Source organism: Mauremys mutica, chromosome 22, assembly GCF_020497125.1.
Source record: "Mauremys mutica isolate MM-2020 ecotype Southern chromosome 22, ASM2049712v1, whole genome shotgun sequence".
In the NCBI taxonomy this organism is placed as follows: Eukaryota; Metazoa; Chordata; order Testudines; family Geoemydidae; genus Mauremys; species Mauremys mutica.
Window position 1 is genome coordinate 12411356 of NC_059093.1, and position 19646 is coordinate 12431001.

At 47.6% G+C, this 19646-nt stretch overlaps 1 protein-coding gene across 1 annotated transcript in view; it reads right to left on the minus strand.

Annotated features, from left to right (window-relative positions):
* The window catches only part of LOC123354650 (neurotrimin), a 654629-nt gene that overhangs the window by 537874 nt on the left and 97109 nt on the right, over positions 1-19646 (minus strand). The gene's annotated exons all lie outside the window — the stretch shown is intronic.

Below are 19646 nucleotides of genomic sequence, written 5' to 3' on the forward strand. Positions count from 1 at the left end.
TTTGCAAAATGAAATATTAAGAAAATATTTTACATTGACTTTATCCTTTTCACTTTTATATGATATTATATAAAACAACATAACAGTCAAAATGAAACATTTCAATAATTTTCCATGAAAACTTGACAAAAATTGATAGGTTCCTGCAAAACATGTTGAATTGTCATTTTTCATCAGAAAGTGTTCAAGTGGCTCTACCATTTCCCCTTCCTCGTAGCAGAAGAACAAGGGGGCATTCAATGAAACAGAAAGACGGCATGTTTAAAATAGATACGAGGAGATCCTTTTTTCACAACACTTAATTAACCTCCCTGCCATTAGGTATCATTGAGAGCAAGAGCTTAGCAGGATTCAGAAAAGGATTAGACATTTATATAGCTAATGAGAACATCCACGGTTACTTTACACAGGATAAAAAAAAAGAATGGATATAAATCCCCATGCTTCAGGGCATTTGCTAGCTGCTAATGGCCTGGGGTCAGGAAGAAACTTCTCCTATAGGATGGCTATTTTATAATCATCCACTATTAGGTTTCTTGTGCTTTCCTTTGTCTCTTTTGCTGGCCACCGTTGGGGAAAGGATACTGGACTAGATGGATCACAGATCTGATTCAATCTGGCAGTTCCCATGTCCCTAAACTAGTTCAATGGCAGAAATAACTGAAAAATAAAGAGATAAAAATCCAGTGTTTCTGTGACAGGGTCACTGTAAATATTGGACTGAATTGTCTTTTTTTAATGAGGGTTAATACTCTCCTTACATTTCTATGGCCGTGGGATGCCAGCCCATTTGTCTGTGTTATGAGTCTCAGCTCAATTTCAAGAGACGTTTCTTTGGACACAGAGCATCACTAATATGCACTAGCGACCCATCTCAAACAGCTGACATTTGAAAAATCACCACGTAAGTGATCAAATACATCATAAAACTGCCAGGCTAATGCATCACCTCAAGACCCATTTACAGATTTCAATCCAGAGCCCACAGAAGTCCATGGAAAGACTCCCGCTGAATTCAGTGGGCTTTTGATCAAATCCTCACTGTGACATGCATAAGAAATAGGGCAGATATTTATATAGTTTAAAGATGTTTTGCTCCACCGTGCAGGGTATTAGCCTTTTCCGAGTGTTTGCACAAGTCACTGAGGCCCCGTCTACAGTACAGGTACTGAAGCGACACAGCTACAGTACCGCAGCTGTAGCTCCATAGTGTAGACACTCCCTACAGTGACAGAAAGGGGTTTTCCATCAATATAGGTAACCTGCCTCTCCAAGAGGCAGTAGCTAGATCTTCCTTCAACCTTGCTGCATCTACACAGGGGGCTAGATCGGCATAGCGACATCACTCATGGGTGTGGATTTTCCACACCCCCGAGCGCTGAAGCTATGTCAAGCTAACTTTTAAGAGTAGACCAGGCTGGAATCTCTCTGCGGCTCAATTCCGAGTCTGTAAAATGAGGACTATAGCACTGCACAAGAGTGTCGTCAGGATAAATATATGAACAGCTGTGAAGTCATCACCTGTGACGTGACCATATAAATACCTAAGACAGATCAATCCCAGAATTATTACTCTATTTCCAAAGTGGAGTAATTAGTCCAGAATAAAGGCACTTTTATGCTGGAACAGAACGGAGTGTCCAGGCATGAGAGAGATGCTAGGTAATTTCCACTTAGAATGGAAGCTTCCTGAGGCAGGCACCTTACCTGTGAGGTGAACTAGCATTCCTTTGGGCATGGTGAAATAAACAACGTCGGCCCCAATCCTGAAAACACGTACACACATTTAATATTACACGTGACTCATCTCACTGACGTCCAAATGACACGCACACATGCTTAACAGCTAGCAGTACCGGAGTCTTCGTTTATTCAAGGTTGTCCAGTTATAATCATTTCTTTTACATTGCAGTACAGTAGTCAACATACTGCAGTATAACCTGCACAAACCGTGAAACCTGAGTCATATGGAAACTCATTTTAGCATCTGCTGTTCGAATTTGATGAAGTAGGAGAAAAATGACTGACTTTTGCATGTGCAGCTTATGAGATTTAGCAAAGTTCTATGGAGTTATTTTTGCCTATGTGGATTTTGGCCTTTTCAGCAAAAGCCAATGGAAAGAAATGGCACCAGGTACACTGTGCGTAGACCTTTTATAAGGGGGACATTTTGAAAATGCATGTCACTTGAATGACTAGTCATTATAAGTAATAAAAGACTGCAAATAGAGATGGGTGAATAGCTCTAAAGTATGCTAGTGGAGCCAAGAGCATTAGGCATTGTCCTAGGACCAATTTGACTGGAGAATAAGTCTTGGTTTTTAGTATGAATTTAATGGTTTAAATAGGAGAAAATCTGCTGAATTTATTGTTGTTATTTATTTGCTCTCCTGATGACAAAATGAATGGTGGTTTTGCAATGAACAAGGAACAGGGATAGAAGCCCAGAACTTCAAAGATATTTAGGTGCCTAACGCCCATGGGAGTTGTGTGACTAAACACTTTTGAGGATTTGGGCCAAAGTTACCATTGGGTGCAAATGTGTCATTGTAACAATATCTTTTCCTCCTAACGAGTTTGCTTTCGATTCACTATTGGCCAGGGCTAGATTTCAGCCAGTGACCTAGCGCAGTGGCTCTCAACCTTTCCGGACGATTGTACCCCTTTCAGGAATCTGATTTGTCTTGTGTACCCCCAAGTTCCACCTCACTTAAAAACGACTTGCTTACAAAATCAGACATAAAAATACAAAAGCATCACAGCCACACTCTTACTGACAAATTGCTGACTTTCTCATTTTACCATATAATTATAAAATAAATCAACTGGAATATAAATATTGTAATTTCATTTCAGTGTATGGTATATAGAGCATATAAACAAGTCATTGTCTGTATGAAATTTTAGTTTGTACTGACTTCACTAGTGCTTTTTATGTAGCCTGTTGTAAAACTAGGCAAATATCTAGATGAGTTGACTTACCCCCTGGAAGACTTCTGTGTTCCCTCCCCCTGGCTGAGAACCACTGACCTAGAGGTGAAAGAGTCTGTATTTCATTCCTAATCTTCAAAGTCATCAAGTCCTCCAAAGTTCATCTGCAACAATGATGCCCTCCGGCTGCTTCCCAGAGCATGGAGTCTGCATTCTCTGTATCAAGGAAGCCAGCAACCAGATGTATTGAAGTCATTCTTCCTGCATCATCAACCAACCTTGAAATTCAGTCTCGAGTGGGTCTATCTACCTCTTTGGAAACCACTTAGTCAGGGGTGGTGAGAAGCGCTTCAGGCAGAAGCCAAATGTTACAACAAATGTCTCCCTCATTGATCACTAACTGAGAGTAAGGGCTACAAAGGGCCTAAACCCAGTAGAACTGGATGGATAATTCACAATAATAATTTTCCTGAATGAATTTAGACCCTTTTCTGCTCACAGAGTATCAACACACAGTTCACGGTTTCCTCAGATGTATAGAAACATAGGACTCGCCAGATGGGTCGGACCTAAGGTCCATCTAAGTCCATGACTACCACCAGATGAAGTTATAAGAACCCCACAGTAAATTTGTCATTCAGATTTCTTCAATTTTTTTTGGTTTGTTTTTATTAATTTCTGGATCAGTGGCATCAGATATTCAATGTCTGATCTATGTGTGTCTTAGCTGGGATTGGTCAACTATGCTAAATCACATGGTAAAACTGCTGGCCTCTGGCTGGATAAGCACACGTCTCCGATTTGCTTTGCCTGAACCAGCATGTACATGTGACTGAAATTTGCTTTCTGGGGCTGATGCTAAAAGGGGACGGGGCTCCCTCAGCTCCCAGGGACTCCAGTGACTGGCACTTTGCCATGCCGTGTCTGCTGTGAGCATTCCTGCTGGCAAAAGCTGACTGGTCGAGTTTTCATGGGAAACGAACACAAAAAGGGCACCAGAGCAGCCAGAGTTCATTTGGTCCCACTTAGTACGACGGGTCCATTTATGTGCAGTTTATAAAGTGTTAATAAATGATTAACAGAGCTTTTAATAAATGGCCAATCAATGGCAACAGCTTGCTGCAGAGCCCAACAGATCAATCAGGTTACTTAGAATCCTGGCGTATATGTATCTCTTAACAGGCTGGCTTTTTAGCTCAAGCTGTAGCAACTCGTGTGTTTACCACAGGAGGTCCCTTGCTCAGTACCTATGTCAGCCAAATTGGTGGGTCTCGCATAGCTGGGGGCTCGTCTGGTATGTGAACTGCTGTGGGCATCAGACACTTGGAACGAGGAAGGAGGATACTCATGTGGTTAGGGCCCTAATCTAGGACTCAGGAAACCGGGGTTCAATTCCCTGCTTTACCATAGTCTTCTTGAGTGACCTTGGGCAAGTTATTTAGCGTCTTTGTGCCTCAGTTTCCCAGTTGTACAATGGGGATAACAGCACTGCCCTGGCTCAGAGGGGATAAATACGCTAATGATTGTTAGGTGCTGAAATACTACAGCAAGGTGGGCTATGAAAGAATCTACAATAGGTAAGATAATACAGACTACTACTATCTGTAATATGATTATAACAACCATTAATCATTAATTAACCCTTTATGCATTGTTAATATATGTACTTTATTATAAAGTGGGACCACAAATTCATTTGAAAAGCAAAGTGAATATTCGTTGAGGTTTTTTAAAACCATTATTGGATAAGATATATGCACAAGACAAAGGGGTAAGAAGGTGAAAGGTGTTGATTCAGGGGCTGGCTGCCTCATATCTAAAGCAGAAGAGAATTTATCTCCTTTCTTCCAAAAAGGGATTTAAAAACAAAGAAATGGGGGACGGGGGGAATCCAAGTAATTCCCTCAAATCCTTTTTGTCATTTCCATACCGTCCTTAAACATCTGACAAGCCAAATCGACCGTGCAAAGCGCAGAGGGAATCTCAGAGCCAGGGCTATAACTCTAAGTTCATTAACTGTGAATTATTTCAGCCAGCCTCAATTTTCACGAGCGGAATTATACATTCCTAAAATAATGTCCCTGACACATGCAGAAAATCGGCTTTACGGCTCTCACCTTGAACTCCATCAGAACTCCTACCTCATCTGTTACCCTTTCTCCAGATAGAAGACTCAACAAAGCACAGCAGTTTCACCTTTAATTATGCTGGGTATTTAAGAGCTAATGTTCATAGAAGAGGAGTATACGAGGCAATAAATGGCTTTTGCCGGTGATTAAATGCCCAAGCAGAGCTGAGGCATTTGATAAGCGCAAAAGCCGTTTGTTCGATTATATTCCCAGTGCCATGAACTTGATTCCTATTACACAACTAGGCAAAGAATTTTCAACAAGCCGTGGACAGAGAAAACAACTGAAAATGGGTTTTCTATTTTTTTCATGGGGGCACTGGAAGTTCAGTTCTGCCCACACATCTCAACCTACCAGGGCCCAAAGGAGAGATACAATGTATCATGAAGATCCAAAATGGGGAGGGTTACCAACAATCATTTCTCCAGGAAACTCAACATGCTGCAGATTCAATCCCTTGTTGAAAAAGCAGAACGTCGGGTCTTTGTTTCTAGTGCGACACCTGATGTGGAGGACGCCTCATTGGTGTGGAATATAGGTGATCTGGGGACTTAGAGGGATGATATCCCTTGAAGTGAGGAGCGTTTGTGAGATCTGGTGCTGCTGCTTCTCTCTGGTAATGCCCAGAGTATAAGGCGTGTGTAGGGTGACCAGATGTCCTGATTTTATAGGGGCAGTCCCGATTTTGGGGTCTTTTTCTTGTATAGGCTCCTTTTACTCCCCACCCATTGTCCTGATTTTTCACACTTGCTGTCTGGTCACCCTAGGCATGGGTTAGGTGGAAATGGAGTGACTGCAGGCACTTGGGACAGTGGGTGGGATGCACTCCTGGAATACAAAGACTTGCACATCCTACAAGTTCCCCCAGCGTGTAGGACTTTGATGGCTCTCTGCCTTGGGTGAAATCTACTCAGTGTGGATGAGCATGTTACCCTCATTTGATATTATCCCGGTGGTGGTTGCCTGGAAGCCTTTGCTTGCCATAAAATTAAACAAAGTCTAGTCTCTGCTCCCCATCATCTCAGCCTTCTCAACCTCCTCCCATCACTCATCAAGTCCAGATCTCTTAGGAACATTGCTACCAATCAACGTCTTGCCAGCAGCTGTTTCAGGCAAGCCCTTGGTGAGCCTGCCTTTCAGAAATTGTACTGCTCCACTCGAGCTTGGACAAATGGGTGGAGCACTAGTCCCCTCTCCTTATCCTTTTTTTGCTCCTCTCTCTCAAACATTCCCTTCTGTTTACACCAGGAGATCTGACCCTAGCTGGAATGATGCCCTGCCTCTCACCAAATGCTTTCAAAGGAAGGCATACAACCGCCATCATCAGTATTGCTATTTACATCTGTTGCTTTTTTAAGTTTATTATCAAAAATACCATTTTTCCCCAACCAATGCTACTACCACATGTTTTATGTTAGTAATTATGGAAACTTATTCCTTGGGTGAAAGTCCAGAAATAGCATATGAACTTTGAGGGAAGGAGGGTCCAGCTGTTGATCATTCCATGTTCTGAAGCATGAGAATTGAAAACTCTTCTACTTTTATCTGTATATTTCTCTCTCTCTCTCTCTCTGTCACACACACACACACACACACACACACACACACACACACAGAGGAACTGGCACACTAGAACAAACCAATGGCCCGTTTAGTCTGGGATTCTTCTGCCAACCATGGCCAATGCCGGATGCTTCAAGTGGGTAGAATCAAAGCACACATAGCAGATCAGAGTGCAATACTACATCATGGGGGCAGATTTCTTCCTGATCCAAACCCATGACCAGCTTCTGCCCTGAAGCCTGAGGATTGATAGCATAGTTTCCACATGGACGGCAAACAACAGGGAATGGCAAATGAAAGATGAGAAAGACACCTGGGGCCAGATTTTTAGAAGTGCTGAGAACCCACCACTCCAGCCAAAGCACCTTTGAGAATCAACCCCCCAGGGTACCTGAATTTTTGGCTCTCAGTCATTTGACTTCCTTGGGATTTTTGTTTCCTTAAAAGCCACAGAACTTGGCCTCACATAACTAGGTCTATTGAGTGAGAGCAGAGCAGGGGGTGGGATCTATTGGATGGAAACATAAGCTACGTCTACACTGCAAAGCAATAGGGCTTGACTCAGGCTCAGACCCTCCACCCCTGTGGGGTCCTGAGAATATCAGGAAGGATTGAAAACTTGTTATTAATAATTATTAATTATTATTATTATTAGCCTCCATTTTTGGTCGGCATGCTCTCTATTTCTGGGTTCCGGGCTGGATGCAGAAATGACATAATAATTCGGAACCAACGTTCAGAGGGAGGTGTTCCCATTCAGTGCTTTGGGTTGAGCTACAATCCATCAGAGCACTTTCACATAGGCTTCACTTTAAGCATGTGAGTTTTTCCCATTAACGTCAATGGGACGATTTGCGTACTGGACAACAACATTGGTGAGATCTAAAATGTTGGCTGTGTGGACTTTGTGGCAGCAAAAGCCAAACATTTTGCTTGCATGCTAGATCCTTTTCCCTTGCCCTTTGTCTATCTTGTTTATTTGGAGTGTTAGGTATTCCAGGCAGGGACTGTCTCTTACTCTGCGTTTGTACAGCACCCAGCATACCCAGACCAACCAAGAACTGTGCTCCGATAATAAGCATGTGTCATAACTATAAAGGGAAGGGTAACAACCCTCCTGTATACAGTACTATAAAATCCCTCCTGGCCAGAGGCACCAAAATCCTTTTACCTGTAAAGGGTTAAGAAGCTCAGGTAACCTGGCTGACACCTGACCCAAAGGACCAATAAGGGGACAAGATACTTTCAAATCTTGGAGGAGGGGGGAGGCTTTTGTTTGTGCTCTTTGTTCTGGTGGTGTTCGCTCTTGGGACTAAGAGGGACCGGACATCAATCCAGGCTCTCCAAATCTTTCTGAACAAGTCTCTGATATTTCAAACTTGTAAGTAACAAGCCAGGCAAGGTCTATTCGTTTATCTTTCTTTGCTCAACTTGTGAATTTTACCGTTGCTAGAGGGAGGTTTATCCCTGTTTTGTTGTAACTTTGAAACTAAGGCTAGAGGGGGTTCCTCTGGGCTCTTTGAATCTGATTACCCTGTAAAGTTATTTTCCATTCTGATTTTACAGACATGATTTTTACATTTGCTTTTTAATAAAATCCTTCTTTTAAGAACCTGACTGATTTTTCCATTGTCCAAAGTCCCAGGGGTTTGGTCTTTGATCACTTTGTAACCAATTGGTTAGGATATTATTCTCAAGCCTCCCCAGGAAAGGGGGTGTAAGGGCTTGGGGGGATATTTTTTGGGGAAAAAGAACTCCAAGTGGTCCTTTCCCTGTTTCTTGTTAAATCATTTGGTGGTGGCAAACCTAAGCTGGTAGAAATAAGCTTCGGGGGCTTTCATGCGGGTCCCCATATCTGTACCCCAGAGTTCAGAGTGGGGAAGGAACCCTGACAGCATGATTGTGGAAAATCCTGAAAATATGTTTCAGGTAATAAATTGTAGTAGATTTCATGAACTTACTACAGGCCATATCCCCTGGTTCCCTCCATTAGGAGCTGTTTCTTTTCTCAGCAGCCGGGGAGAAGAGCCACAATGAACCATGTCACCAGAAGCCTGCTGCTCACTGCCAACTTCCTACCATTCCCACTTCCACTCATAGCCAAGAGTTAGGGAAGTGCCTCGGTGAAATGTAACATCTTTCCGCTTTTATTTATTTACAGGCAACTTGATCTCATTCTCCATTCCTGTGTTCTGGGCAAAGCATTTCACAACATTTTTTTTACTGGAAATAGGACTCTGTTCATTTTACTTGTACTCCTCAGCGTGTACTTTAGACAGCTAGAGACAGTTAATCAGAGAGAAGAAGGATAGTCTTGTGCTTAAACCTTGACACTGAGACTGTGGAGATCTGGATTCAAATCCTAGTTCTACCATGGCTTTTATTCATGATCTAGAGTAGGGGTCAGCAACCTTTCAGAAGTGCTGTGCCGAGTCTTCATTTATTCACTCTAATTTAAGGTTTCGCGTGCCAGTAATACATTTTAACGTTTTTAGAAGGTCTCTTTCTATAAGTCTATAATATATAACTAAACTATTGTTGTATGTAAAGTAAATAAGGTTTTAAAAATGTTTAAGAAGCTTCATTTAAAATTAAAGTAAAATGCAGAGCCCCTCGGACCGGTGGCCAACACCCAGGCAGTGAGAGTGCCACTGAAAATCAGCGCACGTGCCGCCTTCGGCACCCGTGCCATAGGTTGCCTACCCCTGATCTAGAGCAAGTCAATGGGGATCATTCCATTAGCTTTCATGGATTTGGCCCTATATATTTCTGTGACTCAACTGTCCCTCTCTAAAACGTCTGTCTTGTCTATTTAGATTGTCCATTCTCCAGAGCAGGGACTGTTTCTTATGATATGTATATACCAGTGCCTAATACAATGGGCTCTGATCTTGGTTAGAGCTTCTGGGTGCTACTGTAACATGGATAATAATAATAATAATGATGAGAGAGAGAGAGCAAGCATGAGATTGACAGAGAAAACACCAAGGCCTGCAGACATCTTTAAGATAAAGAGGCCCTGATCTAGCCTCCTAAAATGTCTGCTGCACTGTATCAATTTACAGGACCGTGCAATAAAAATGCCCACGGATGTCCCAGAGACAGTGGCACTGCTTACAAAATGGAACAGGGAGCTGGCTATTTACTGATGTTCAAAAGAGTGTGGAACCAGCTGCAAGGTCTCCTCTGCCAGTGATTGCCCTGCAAAATAATCCCATCTTCCTGGCTTACTGCGAAAAGGGTTGGAGAAAAATCAATCCAAAACCGAGATTGGATACACTAATACAATATTTACGGCTTTGGTACTCAAGTCAGGTGCTACCTGAGGAGCAGGAGTGCAGAGAAGATTTACTTGTGTGTGTGTGAAGCTCAGGACTGGGCACATTAGCCGATCTGTGTGAGGAAGCAAGGTCTGGAATAGCAGGGGGTGCTACAAAATCCAAAGGCTGAGAGCTGAAGCGAGACAAATTCAGACTAGAAATAAGGCATCATTTATTTTTAACAGTGAGTGTAATTAAGCAGTGGAACAACTTACCTAAGACTGTAGTGGATTTTCCATTATTGGCAATTTTTAAATCAAGGTTGGATGTGGTTGTTTTTTTTTTCTAAAAGAGAAGCTTTATTTCCAACAGGAATTCAGGGAAGTCCTATGGCCTCTGTTCTAGGGGAAGTCAGATTACATGATCACAGTGGTTCTTTCAAGCCCTGGAATCTATGAATGAATCTATGAAGCCAGGACTAAAGTGCATTGGCCAAGCTATATGGAAGCACACACCACATCTTGTTCTAGCCTCCTCTGATCAGACTGAGGGGTTCACAGGAATTTATCAGCTGGCTCCTCTCCCAGCCCCACCAGCTCTGCCCTGATATCTCACTCCAACGTTTCTGAGAGTGCCCAGCCAGATCAGCAGCACTCGTACCAGCCAGAGCAAGCGCCTTTGACGTGCTCAAATGCAGCATGTCCTGTAAGGGCCGTTAACATTCCCTGGACTGCAAGAGCAAGGGACAGAACAGAGGCCAAAAAATTATAGGTGCTTTCATGCAGGAAGATCCTTGGCCAGAGGATGCTGCAGGTAGGAGGGTTGCTTGTTTCCTCACTCCCCAGGTCAATTGGTGCTGGGGGCAGCTCGGCGTTGGAGCATGCGGCATGTTAGTGAGACACCTTGGGGGCCTGTCTGAAGGACATTCTAGTCAGTCATTCTAATATAGCAGCAGCCCAGAGGGGACGGGCTACACTGGACAGCTATACACACACTCTTTTTATAGGGGAGGGTGGGGTTTTTTTTGAGGGGGGGTGGGAGGTTGAAGTCAGGATAGGATCCGGGTAAGGGTGAGGAGAGGCACTGCAGGAGGCAGAGAACAGTGCTCACTGTTGGAGGAGAGTGTCACTGTGGCACCCCCGGGAGGTGGACAGGAACAAGAGCACAACGAGCTGTATGGGTGCCACTGGTCAGAGCCCCTGTGTCCCATGACTTCTCCTGCGGGAATCCACGCCACATAACACAGGATCTACGGTGAAGGGGTAAGCACAGAACACCAGCTGTTCAGACAGAGCCCTGCCCCAGCTCTCATGCCAACGCGAGAGACTCTGTAGCACGGGCTGCGATACCAGTTGGGAACATCTCAGGCTAATCTGTCCTGCTGTTCCAGGCCCAAGAGGCAGGGCTGTGCAAGGAAGCCGGCCAGGAACTACAGATTGGAGATGGTCCAACCGCCTGGGCCAAAGCAGATGGCAGCAGCACAGAGCCACGGTGGGAGCGGGCTGGATCCCAGTGACTGGCGATGGGGGAGAGGGGCAGTGTAAATGGAGACGGTCCTGTACAAGCCTCCCCAGGGCCCAGCTGGATACGTTAACCCCTTCCGTGCCCTTTGGGCACCACCAAGCACCTGCTCAGTGCTGTGAGCCTCTCGAGGTTCCCATGGCGCACAAGACGACGAGTCCCATTGAGGCAGTGATTCTGGCTGTATGCCAGGTCTCCATGGAGTCCCACAGTCGGGGAATGAGGAGGTCGATACGCTGCAGTCCCACTGACTTATATAGACCCCATCGCTTATAAATGCCATCCCCACCGAAGACAGTACCTAGCCCCCCTGCCCTGAATATACTGCTGTTGGCCTCAGACGCCAACATGAGTGTCCCAAAGACATCAGTGCAGAAGGGCTCCCCGGGATATTCAAGAAGGACTACGGGCCTTCCCAAAGATAGTGAGATGGGGGGAGGGGGGCTCAGACGTCCACCTGGGGCTCCAAAGTACTATGCTATGGGCCCCTCGATAACACTGCAGAGATCCCCCGGACGTCAGCACATGCTCATTGAGACGGTCCCATCAGGTACATTGGTACCGGGCCCCATGACATCTTGGGCCCAGACAGTCACTGCAACAGATGCCCTATCTCCCCAAAGAAAGCCACGTATGCCTCCCTGCAAACACCTCCATGTGATCCCCCCCACCTTTCAGTCCCAGACGCTTCCCAAGGCACCCTCCCCACAGCCCCCTCACCTCCGGGGAGCGGAGCGGGAAGATTGATAGGGCTGTCCCAGCGACACACCATCTCTTTAACTGCAGTCTCACAGTTGTAAAAAATCCCATTCGCTGGCGTATTAGAATCCTATTAGCACTCCCGGTGGAGGAATAACCCAGGCCCTCCTGGCACAGTTAGAGACTCGAGCTCCAGCCTCCGCAGCTTTATGGCCCTTCCCCCTGTGTGCTGATCAAACCAACCGATATAAAGCCAGGCTGCAAGTCTTCTTAGTCCTTAAACCCCACAACAAAAGCCCTTTGAAGATGACACGCTGAAGCAACCGTGTCCTGGTAAGCAGACTTCAGCCTGCCAGGCCTATGGGCAAGAGACAAGTGCTTTGTATGTTTCAGCCTGACACAGTTTGGAGTCCGTTAGAGTTCTAGCTGGGTGTTTCAATCTAAATCTTAATCTTAAACCACAGCTGGTGCAAATGATCAGTGCTCATGGTAGTCAATGACATAGTGGTGCTCTCTCTGTCACATACACACATGCACTTCCTGATCACGTCCACACAGGGAAAGCAAGGCTCTCCCAGAGAGGCCATAAACAAATGTCACTTAAAATGGTGCATTTCCATTCTGTGGCACAGAACGCTGGGGGGAGACTATACCCTGGTGTTTTAAAGGCCATGAAAACCAGCCAGTTGCATAATAATTATAATGATCACACATACATAGCTATGAATTAATTCAAAGCATTGCAGAAAAGAAAGATGTTCACTAAAAATAACAACTCTGGTACAGATCGGCACTTTCTTACATCCCCCAGCATAGGGCTGTTAGCAGGATTGAACGTAGGACATTTACCACCACAAGTGCAAGCCTCCGCCTGCTGAGCTAAAAGAATAGCTCCTTTTGCTGACAGCATTAGCAGGCTGTTATCCTCTATAACAGTGATTCCCAAACTTGTTCCGCGGCTTTTGTAGGGAAAGCCCGTGGCAAGCCGGGCTGGTTTGTTTACCTGTCGCGTTCGCAGGTTCGGCCAATCGCGGCTCCCACTGGCTGTGGTTTGTTGCTCCAGGCCAATGGGAGCTGCAGAAAGCGGCAGCCAGTACGTCCCTTGGCCCGCACCGCTTCCAGCAGCCTCCATTGGCCTGGAGCAGCGAACCGCGGCTATTGGGAGCCGCGATTAGCCAAACCTGCGGACGCGGCAGGTAAAAAAAAACAGCCCAGGCTTTCCCTGCACAAGTGGCGAAATAAGTTTGGGAACCACTGCTCTACAACAACCAGCCACCGGACAGGGACAAAACACACTTCATCAGCATGTTACAAAGATTAGCCAATTAGTCCTCAAAACACCCCACTGAGATAATTGCATCATCCCTATTTCACCGATGGGAAAAGAGAGGCACAGAGACTTAGTAGTCAGAATTTGGGAGATCCTACCTTCCAGACCTTGTCATCATCCATCCAGCCAGCACTGCTACACACACACACACAGAGCAAAATGTCTCCAAACACACACTGTGTATTTACCACATATTTCACAAGACATCTAGCTATCCTGCAGGGCCTGGGTATTTGTCTCCTTTTCTCCTGTCCTCCCTAGCTGTCCCCTTTCCTTTCCCTGCTACACTTATTTCTTCTCCCTCTCTGACATTCATTCCCAATCCTTCATTTTCCTACTCTCTCTCTCTGTTCTTTCTGCAACTTCTAAAATCTGCTTGCTGTCCTCAACCTCTGGCCTGGTATGGAGCCCCAACTAGGTGGTGGTAGAATACCTCCAAACCATGAAGATAATTTCAGCTCCGGAAACACGATCATGAAGATATGACACCACAGGCTTATCTACTGTGTGTGGCAATGCACACCCGACGGGTGTGAATTATCATGTGCACCATCATGTCGTGACTCATTGACCCATGTAGACCCTGCTGGTGTGCACTAAAAGTTCCCAAGTGATCATTAGCATACAGTACTATGTGAACACATGGTGGCTTACTCTGGAGTTCACACACCACTATCACCCTATGTAGAGAAGCTCATAGAGCTGGTTGAATTTTTTCAGTGCAAACTGCAGATTTGACAACACCCAAAAGTTTAATGAATTCTCGCTGGTTTCATCAAATTGTTTCACTCAGAAAACACACAAACAAACCTCCTTAAAACCCTAAAATAAAATCTGAAACCAAACCAAACTTTGAGAGGTTTTGGTTCAAAATGACCTTTCATTTCAAACATTCCTTCCATTTTATTAAAAATAAACCAACAAAACCCCAATCAAAACTGCATAAAAATGGCCAATGTCAAAATAAAATGCTCCATTTGACCCAAAACAATTTTTTTGGTTGTTTATACTTTTTGATTCACTGGAAAAAATCAGTCTGGGTTTAACCCGAAATGCTAGGTTTCGGGTTTTTTTCAGAATTGCCAGCAAACTGAAAAATCCAAATAGCCGAACAGTTGTTTGCACAATTCTAACGACACACAGCAAATGAAACACGCGGACACAGAGAGCCCAGTTAAGTTTGACAGCAAGAGGGCTGGCTAATGCTACCTGCCTTTGCACAGCAAAAGCAGCACCCGCCGAACAGGCGGTGCTTGTATACAGCAGCTGCATGGTCTGGAACTGGCATGTTGGCCTCTCCGGTTGCCGGCTGCTATGAGCAGTCCCCATGTGTTATGCTGTTCCCTGCCTTCCACTGGACCCCACTGGGAGGTGCCTCGCTGTGGGAACTCCAGAGACGGAAGCTTTGGAGAGGGAGCCTAGAGGCACTTCTGCTTCCCTCTGGGCTTGCAAAGTGCCATCCAGCAAAAAAGCGGGGGTGGAATAAATAAATAATTGCAGGTCGCTTGCTCAGCATGGCTGTAAATAGTTCATGAGCTCCCAGAGATTTATTCCCCTCCTCTTGCACTAACGAGCCCATGGAGCCAACAGAGAGCTGGGAAGGTCCCCAGCCGCCAAATGGTGCTCACTGGGGGATACAGGCAGCACCCCGCTGGGCTGCAGAGATGGATTCAATCCAGTGACCCCATGCTGGCCCAATGGCAGAGGCAGACTGGCTCCTCAGAACATAGCAATCACCAGATTGGCTGCATCTTCTCCAGTATTCCAGTGGTGGCCAGCTGTGTCAGAGGAAGGTGAAAGAAAGCAATCATGGATCAACCAGCTCCCTCTGAATCAGCTTCCACGGGGCTTATGCCCTGCAGCATGAACAGCAGAAGGTGTGTTGGCATCAGAACTGGTCCGTCCACTATTAACTAACACTTGTACAGTGCTATAGATGATTCAGGCATTCATGGCTATTTCTTACAAATATCTGCAATATGATAGGTGCTTTGCAGGCATATAAAATAAAACAACAGCCCTGCCCCTAATTCCTCTGCAGACTGATTTAAAGAGTTAATGCAAGGGGGAAAGAGAGCAAAATCGCCAAGGCGCGGGGAAGGTGGGAAGAAAGTGAAAGCTACTTGGAGGCAGGTAACATGGGAATAGGGGCCTGATGCTTTGAGAGATGTCCGGTGGTAGTTTTGAGTAAGTAATTCTCAGTGCTTTGACTACACAACCACTGGTGGAACTGGGGAGTAGCTGGTCCCAGAGATGCAGCAAGAGGTCAGCCTTGGAGGTGCGGAGGTTGGAGGAGCATATTGAGGTGCCAGTCACACAGGAGGAAGGAGGGTGTTCTGGGCATAGGGGACAGCGTAAAAGGAGTGAGGAGGGGATACATAGATTCCAAGACCAGACAGGACCATGGTCATCATCTGTTTTTCTAACCCAGGGGTTGGCAACCTTTCAGACGTGCTGTGCCGAGTCTTCATTTATTCACCCTAAATTAAGGTTTCGCGTGCTGTGCACCCTGAACTCCCATGGAGGGTGCACAGCCCCTCCCTCCCCCCCCCCCATGATCCCTCCCCACCCCGGTGGCCCCTGCCCCGAGTCGACTCACTGGCTTTGCTGGGCTTGGCCGCTGCAGCTGCTTGGCAGGGAGGAGCCACCTTCCGGAGGCACCGGAGACCCAGAGCGTCCCGCTTGCAGCAGCAGCGAGCCCCAGCCATGGAGGAGCCGGCGCGGTGCAGGGGGCAGCAGCCCTGCCAAGGCGCCGGCGCTGCTAGTGAGGAGCAGTCACACCCCCCAGCCCCTCCTGCCCAGGCTGTGGCTTGCCCCACCCCGGGGGCTCCTGCAGGCTGCAGTGGATGTATGTGGGCGCCAGCCCCCATGTGCCCCCCCCCGGCTCCCCCTCTCCTAGGGTTACCATATTTCAACAATCAAAAAAGAGGGGACAACTCTGCCTTAGCCCCGCCCCATCCACTCCCTCCCACTTCACACCCCGACTGCCCCCATCAGAACCCCCAACCCCCCCTCGCTCCTTGTCCCCTGACTGCCCCCTCCTGAGACCCTCCCACCCTAACTGCCCCGCTAGGACCCTACCCATCCCCTAACTGCCCCAACCCTTATCCACACACACACACACACCCAGACAGACCCCCAGGACTCCCATGCCCCATCCAACCACTCCCCTCCCCCTGACAGGACCCCCAGAACTCCTGACCCATCCAACCCTCCCCCTGCTCCCTGACTGCCCCCTGGGACTCCCCTTACCAGGCCCATGCTGGTCAGACGCTGGCGCCACATGGAGGCAAAACACGCTGCCGCGCTGCTGCACACACAGTCCCTCCCCAGCAGAGTGCTGAGGCAGCGGGAGGGGGGAGCTGCTGGAGGGGCAGCAGGAGGGGCTCACACTTCTGGGAGCCGCAGAATCTGAGCGCAGTGAGGGGGCAGCCGGGGGGCACGCCTTCCTGGGCTCGCCATGCTCAGGCTCTGCAGCTCCCGGGAGTGTGAGCTGCCGCTGCCACCCCTCCTGCAGCAGGCTCAGGGCCCCGCGCCCCGGCGCGTCACACTCCTGGGAGCTGCAGAACTCGAGCACGGTGAGGGGGGAGCCAGGGGGCGCGCCTGCCGCTGGTCTGGGGTGCCGGCTCCGCAGCCTGGGGTTCCGTTCACTCAGCCAGCAGCGGGCTGAGCACTCCCAGCTGCCGGGACCAGGGGCGGCTCCAGGCCCCAGCACGCCAAGCGCGTGCTTGGGGCAGCTGCCGCGGGGGGCACTCTGCCGGTTGCCGGGAGGGCGGCAGGCGGCTCCGGCGACCAACAGAGCACTCCCCGCTGAGTGCCGCCGTGCTTGGGGTGGCGAAATTGCTAGAGCCACCCCTGGCCGTGACCCCGGCTGACAGCTGCGTGCCAGGCAACATCAGCACACGTGACACCTTTGGCACACGTACCATAGGTTGCCGTCCCCTGTTCTAATCCTTTAATCATTCTCGTGGCTCTTCTCTGACCCTGCCCCAGTTTATCAACCTCCTCCTTGAACGGTGGACTCCAGAACTAGATGCAGTGTTCCAGCAGTGGTCACACCAGTGCCAAATACAGAGGGAAAATAACCTCTCTGCTCCTAATTGAGATTCCCGTTTTGTGTGTCCCCAAATTGCATTAGTCCTTTTGGCCAGGGCATGACACCGGCAGCTCATGTTCGGCTGATTATGCACCACAGGACCCCCAGCATAGAGTCCCCCATCCCATAAATACGGCCTACGTTCTTTGTTCTTAGATGTATACAGCTACATTTAGCCACACTAAAATGCACATTGTTTGCTTGTGCCAAGCGTGCCAGATCTCTCTATATCACCGACCTGCCCTCTTCATGATTTGCCACTCTCCCACTTCATGTGTTCTCTGTGAATGGCATCAGTGATGATTTTATGTTTTCTTGCAGAATAAAAACACTAAATAGCGAAGGGGCAAGAACCAAGCCCTGTGGGACCCCACTGGAAACACCAGTTTAATGCAGAATCCCCACTTAAAATTACATTTCAAGACCTTTTAGTTACCCAGCTTTTAATTCATTTAATGTGTGGCAGGTTAATTTTATATTGTTCCAGGCTTTTTAATCAAAATGTCGTGCAGTACCAAGTCAAACACCACACAGAAGTCCAAGTATATTACATCAACATCATTACGCGCTGGCAGAGCATGGTAGGAGATGTGAAATGAGACAAAGGCAGGTGCAGAATCATGGAGAGCGAGAGCAGTGAAGGGGGTCTGAGGGTGATGGAGGCCTGGAGCAAGGGGACTTGGGGAGAGGGCTGAGGTGGCTGGAGGGGTGGGCAAGGAAGCTGGTAAGGAAGAACTGACCCAACGCTCACCCTGAGCTCTATAACACAACTTTCATGCTATTTACCAAGGATTCATTAGCTCTTCTTGCCGGTTCCCCTTGCTTTCTGGCTTCAGCAGGAAGTGGGCCGGCAGGAGAAAGGCTGTTCTTACGGCAGGAAGCCTTGACAGAAAGCCTCTTCCTACAAAATGGCCAGCCTGTTCTTTTGCGGACTAGGGAGACGTGGCTGGGTTCCATCACTTATCTCTTCCTTCGTGCATTGGGCAAGGCTGCACTGACATGGCCATTCATGGGTAGGCCCGCGAAGGGGAGAGAGACTTCCTCTGCTTGCTGCTATCATATCCCTAGGCGCAAACAATGGTGACCTGACCCGCAGCCAGCAGTTGAAGAAGGTGCTGACCACACACTGTTGACTGAGATCCCCTCTTCAGCTACAAAACAGGTCTGGCATGATAGGGATATAGCAGTAAAATCTCCCCCGTCCCCATATGTTTCACCTCTCTCCTAAAGCCACAGTTATGAGGAGGGGTCCAGTTCACTGGCGATTTTGTGGTGCTGCTAGGATCTGGTCTGAGCTGCACAACACATCCATAAGCTCCCCATCTTGGCTTGGCTGGAAACCAACAGTGTATAGGCTTTATCGGGCCCCAGAGCCATCCAGCCTCCCCTGCTAGGTCTCTTTATTATGTTCCTTGACATTTTCAAAGGGTTATATTTCCGCCTGTGAGAACCATCAGTCCAGCAGCACACAGTAATATATGGAGTAATAGAGTCTCGGCACAGCAGGTTTAATCTCATATTGCTGAAGCCCCTGGTGTCCTAGCTGAAGTAAGTTTGTCATTAGGAATTCCTTTCTCCCGCCTGCAAGCTTGTTTTGTTTGGGGTTATTATTTTTCCCCTAAAGAGAAGAGAAACACTCCAGATTGATTTATGACTCTCCCATTTCCTTCCATGGGATGCAAAGTGGCAAGCTCCCAGGAGAGAATGGCCAGCACAGGAGTATCTTCCTCACCAGTTCCCACCACTGCACTGTTCATCAGTCCCTAACGTTAGGGCCTCTGGGGTCCCACGTGGGGTAAGATTTGTTAGCGGAGGGGGCTGTGACTGCCTTTGCCAAAACAGATTTACTAGCAGTGCTGGGAGCGGTGGAAAGATTAATGACCTACTCTGGTAAACCGAGGAATGCAATGAGAGGGCTGGCTCCGAGGGTGAAGGGCAGTGGCGGGCATCTAATCATGATATGTTTCACTGTGGCTGGGTTGGAGGCAGACGGACAGGGCTGGGAGTAGGGGAGGAGATTCCATTGGTGGGCTGTGCTCTCTGTACCCAGGGAGGGAAAGGGGGTGAGAGACGCATTGCTGGAGGCATTTTAAGCAGGACTTAGCAAATTGCTAGAA